The following is a 5,557-nucleotide window of genomic DNA, read 5'->3' on the forward strand; positions in this document are numbered from 1 at the left end:
TTTTATGCAAAAAATGGTTTTTATCTGAATGGAGCTCTGTATTGTAATGCCACCAAGTGCCCTTTTATGTGATTAATATTATTGATGTATTTACTTGAGAATTTTATGTAATTTTATGTAATTTTTTCTTGTAAACATCTTTTATGTTCTTATAAGTAATTATAAGTTTTAATAAAGTTTACCCCAATGTGGGTATTAAAAAAAAAAAAAAAATTGCAGTCGCTTCTCGGCCTTTTGGCTAAGATCAAGTGTAGTATCTGTTCTTACTGAACTGCCTTGACTTGACGGCTCAGGTCCTGGGGTACCCCCTGCACTCGCCCTTTGGGCATCGGCGATTGGGTGTAGGATTGCAGCTATTGGGTGTAGGGCTATTCCCCAGGAACGAGAGTGAACCCTCCTCTCATCCTGCTGCTCGATTGTCCTGTGCCCAACGGTTTGACCGGAGAACCACTTTGATCCCACCTGAACGATCGACAAAGACGCCCCAGAACCCTGAGGAAGAAGACGCTGAACCCCGAAGAAGCCGGCGAGGAAGATCTGCATTTCCTCGCCCTCTTCGAGGAGGATCTGCATAGCTCCGCCCCCTTCGGGAAAGAGCTCCCTGCAAGAAGAAGACCAAGCCTGCTGGAAGACGCCATGGCCTCGACCAGCAAGAAGACTACTGCCAAGACGACTGCCCAGAAGGATGCGGGGAAGAGCCAGGAGGCCCGGACCAGGAACCATCTTCCTCTGCCACCACCTCTCAGCCGAAGACCAACCCGACTGCCGGTCCAGATGCCCCAGCCCTGAGGCCGTGGATGCGAACGACGGTCCCCATGAAGTTGAAGAAGGTGGAGGGAAAAGAGCCGGACATGTCGGAAGAAGTGTTCACCAAGAAGATGGTGCTTGATCAGGTATTCTCCATGGCTGAAATCCTCAGCATCTCATTCTTCACAGGGATCTTCTACATCACCTTTGCCTCCTACAACATCTGTAGAAGATACTGGGATGCGGTAAAAGCAGAGAGGCCAGAATCTCCCTTCTCGAACTTTGTAAGCAACTGCCTCATTCAGAGGGAAGAGAGGCGAGTGACTGTCTCAATACTGAACCTCTATATCCCAGGAAAGGACATCGCCACGTTTTTGAGGAGGCACTGCACCGTGGTGAAAGAGCCGACAAAGATCATGAGCAGGCTCGGTTTCTGGACCGGAAAGTGGTCCGTCATCATGAAGCTCAACAAGGACCAGAGTTCGGAGGATGGGTTCCAGTACCAGCAAAGCCTGCAGGGTCTGCCGTGTGACAGGACACGGAACAAAGGACTGCCTGAAAGCTAAGACCTGCAACCTCTGTGGGTTAGTGGGTCACAGCTACAAGGACTGCCCGAAGAGAGAGCGAACGTGGGCATCTGTCGCAGCAAAAGCTCCAGCCAGCGTACAGCCAGCCGCGGCCCAAGCAGCACAGTAGCCCAGGGAGAAGGAGAAGAAGAAGAAGGCGGGTAAGAGGACGACGGCCCCTAACCCTCCCCCTGTCTTCTTCTAGGTCCTACAACCATCTGGCCAGGCAGTGGTTCCACGGCCCCTCCTACTGGTCCGGCGGGGGCGACTGTAAGTCCCCAGGGGGTCGCCATTCTGATCAGGGGAGGCAACTTTACACTTGATTCTGTTCAGGAGCTTCTCTGTGGCAGATTACTAATTGCAGACGGCTCTTGGGCGAGGGAGCCCGTAAGGCTCATGAATGTGTATGCTTCTCCTAAGAAGGGTGCACGTCTGGAACTATTCCGGACCCTGCAGGCCCAGCTTGCAACCACCAGGGCTGTAGTGTTGGGCGGGGAATTCAACTGCCCTATAGAAGTGGACGAACGCAGTTCTGGGACATCTGCCAAGTTGGATGTCACATCCAAACTGCTCATCGAGATGGTAACCGAAGCATCCTTGCAGGACGTTGTTGGGTCCATCGGGAACGGCTCTGTTAATTATACATGGAGCCGCCCCGATGACTCACTCCGTTCTCGGATTGACTTTGTGTTTGCCTCTCGAGCAGTCAGGCAGACTAGGCACTCTATGGTTCCCTGCTTCTTCTCTGACCACAGGGCCATTCTGTTTCAGGGGGTTCTAGGCCATGGTTTCCCATCTGGCCCAGGCTCTTGGAAGCTGAATTGTGCTCTGCTGGCTCAGGAGGAGGTTCTGGACGAGCTTAGAGAGGCCTCCATCATATGGCGCAACGAGAAGTGTTTGTTTGATTGTGTTAGTGATTGGTGGGAATTTGTTAAGGTTGAATTCCGCAGTTTCTTTCAGGCCAAGAGTCGTCAATAGGCCTGTGGAAGAAAAAGGGACTTCAGGAGGCTGCAGCGCGAGCTGCGGTCACTGCAAGACCTTCTCCGGTACGGCTGGGACGTGAAGGAGGAGCTGGAGGAGACCAAAAAGAGCTTGCAAAGGCACTTTGAGGAGGAATCCAAGTGAATCGTCTTCCGTTCCAAGGTGGAGAACCTGGAGAAGGGTGAGAAATGTAACTCGGTTTTTTTCAGGAAACTGCACGCCGGCCACACGCCCCTCACTGAGCTGCGGGATGAAACCGGAAGTTTGCGGAGGGGCAAAGAGGACGTGATGGGGGTTGTCACCGACTCCTACCGCAGCCTCTACGCCCCGAAGACCACCGACTCTGAAGCGGCCGACGAGTTCCTGTCAGGCATCACTAACGTTGTTGATCCCGCAGGTGCGTCGGCCATGGACGCCCCCTTGACGGTGGGGGAGCTGCTCTCTGCCGCTAAATCCTTTAGGCCTGGCAGGACCCCGGGCAGTGATGGCCTCCCAGCGGAGCTCTATGTAGCGCTGGGGGATCTCATTTGCCCGGACCTGTTGGAGCTGTATGAGGAGATGGTGGTGGAAGGCAGAATGCCTCCGTCGTTGAGGGAGGGCATGATAACGATCTTGTATAAGCGGAAGGGGGAGAGATGTGACTTGAAAAATGGGCTTCCCATCTCTCTCTTGAACGTGGACTACAAGATCCTCGACAAGGTGCTGACCAACCGGCTGAAGAAGGTCATCGCTCAGGTCATCCATCTGGACCAGACCTGTGGCATTCCCGGCCGCAGGATCACAGACAGCCGCGCCCTAGTGAGGGACACGGTCCATTACATCCAAAGCCGCCGTGCACACGCGGCCCTGGTCAGACTTGATCAGGAGAAGGCTTTCGACCGGGTCTCTCATGAGTTCATGGGCAGGGCACTGCGTAGGTTAGGACTTGGTGATATGTTTTGCCGTTTTGTTAATGTTATGTATTTCGATATTTTCAGCAGGGTACTGGTGAACGGCTGGAAGACTGACCCCTTTCCTGTTCTTTTGGGGGTCAGACAAGGCTGCCCTCTTTTAGCTCTCCTTTTTGTTTGTGTTATAGAATTCTTTGCGGAGGCTATACGGCAGAATGGAGAGATCAGAGGGATCACCGTACCCGGACCCGATCGACGCGAGGTCAAGTGCTCGCTGTACTTGGAAGACGTGACCGTCTTCTGCGCTGACCAGCGTTCGGTGACAGCACTCGTCCAGACCTGCAAGAAGTTCAGAAAGGCTTCAGGGGCAAAGGTCAACTGTGGGAAGTTGGAGGCTATGCTCTTCGGGGAGTGGCACCTGGCTTCCTCCGCCCGTTTACCATCAAACTGGACTTCATCAAGATCCTTGGAGTCTGGTTCGGAAAGGAAGGCGCGGCCCTCAAGTCCTGGGAAGATCTATTGGCTAAGGTCAACATGAAGATCGGGCTGTGGAGCCTCAGACACCTCACCATTGAGGGTAAAACACTGGTCCTGAGGAACGAAGTTCTACCTGTGCTCCAATACACCGCACAGGCCTGGCCCCCTCTTGCCACCGTCTGCAGGGCCATCACCAGGACCGTGTTTTGTTTCATCTGGGGCTCCAAAATGGACAGAGTGAAGCGCTTCGTTATGTACAAGGAACCCCGCAAGGGCGGAAAAGGTGTTCCAGATATCTCTACCTTGCTGCGGGCAGCCTTTGTATGTGACTGCGTGCGGAGGACTCTGCAACAGAAGAAAGGCTCTGCGGGCAGGTCCATGTCTCGCCTGTTCCTCCTCCCCCTCTGGAGGGGTCTGAGCTGGGACAAGTGGGACAGCTCCATCCCTTACAACTGGCACACTCCCTGGTTCTACGGAGATGTCGTCAGGTTTGTGAGGGAACACCAGCTGGAGGGACTTAAGCCCGACTTGTGGAAGCCAAAAACTGTCCACAAGCTCATCAGAGCACAGAACACTATGGAACTCATTCCAGGGCTCACTGTGGCCACCGCAGAGACTGTTTGGACTAATGTGGCTTCGGCGAAGTTGACCAACGGGCAAAAGGATGGCCATTCAGGGGGGACTGCCTTTGAGGTCATTCATGCATGCTCGCAACTTGTGCAACACGTGGTACTGCCCCCGGTGCCCCTTCGTGGAGGAAACATCTTTGCACCTCTTTTGGCAGTGTCTGTTTGCTCAGGGCCTGTTGGACGCCCTGGAACTTGAACTCAGTGATAGTGTGCCCAGGATTAGGCTAACGCACTGCGCGGTGCTGTACGGCCTGTTCCCTGGGAATTTTGGCAATAAGGCAACCCGGGAGGCCTGGCGCCTTATGAACTGTTTTAAGGACGCTATATGGCTTGCCAGGAAACGCCTCATTTTGAAGAAGGAGAGGATGTCCTTTCTGGACTGCCGCAGGCTGGTCCACAGCTTGCTCAGAGACTATTCCATCATGGACAGATCGGACCAGGAAGAAGAGGATTGATACCTCTCTCCTTCCCCCTCTTCAATTGTGTTGTGTTGTCCTTCAATAAAGCTTCAGGCCTGTGATTTCCCCTCCCTACCCCCCTCACCCCATCACCCCATCACCCCATCACTAGTCTGTATTGTTTTATTGTTTGTTGTTATAAGACTGTTAAGGTATGCGGGAATGTTAGTGTAGCGGGTGGTATGATGTATAGCGTAGGGAGCCTGTGCTGTATGTTGTATCATTGCGCTGAGTATGTATTGTCTTATTTATTGGGCTGCGCTGCGTCGCAGTTTATGTATGCTTGACGACGACTGATTGTAATAAAGATATTTTCAATCAAAATTTGCAGACATCTGTAGGGGAGAGTCACTACCCCTTTGACTCACGTTGATAGACCTCTCACTAGCCAGACGATACCCTGCTCTGCGCACTGATGAGGGTCAAAAACCCAGAAACAGCTGTCTGCAGATGGGAAATCTGTCCTTTTGGAGAGATTGTTTGGCTTGACATAAATCCCCAGTCAATGTTCTAAGGTTCCTTGATTGAGCGAGATTTGACTAGATGGGACATCTCTTTGCTCAAGAGGTGTGAGAGCTATTTTGCATATCTTTTCTTCCCAGAATTCTCAGTGGAGCAGCAATGGTCTGTAAGTATGCACATGTCTTTATGATGGGCTCTCCTTAAGAAGAGTCACTACCCCTTTGACCCATACCGATAGACCAAAGAACAAAGGTTTCTACTTCCATACCAGTAGTGTAAGTATAATTAGCAATAGTTTATTATATTATCTAATTCTTTATGACCTACACTTAGATTTTGCTTCAAAG

At 52.1% G+C, this 5,557-nt stretch overlaps 1 pseudogene; it reads left to right on the forward strand.

The window, feature by feature from the left end:
- Window positions 1-218: 218 nt before the first annotated feature.
- On the forward strand, window positions 219-310 carry LOC138790182 (U2 spliceosomal RNA; annotated as a pseudogene).
- Window positions 311-5,557: the final 5,247 nt, after the last annotated feature.

The sequence above is a fragment of the Dendropsophus ebraccatus genome, chromosome 4, assembly GCF_027789765.1.
Source record: "Dendropsophus ebraccatus isolate aDenEbr1 chromosome 4, aDenEbr1.pat, whole genome shotgun sequence".
Taxonomy (NCBI): Eukaryota; Metazoa; Chordata; class Amphibia; order Anura; family Hylidae; genus Dendropsophus; species Dendropsophus ebraccatus.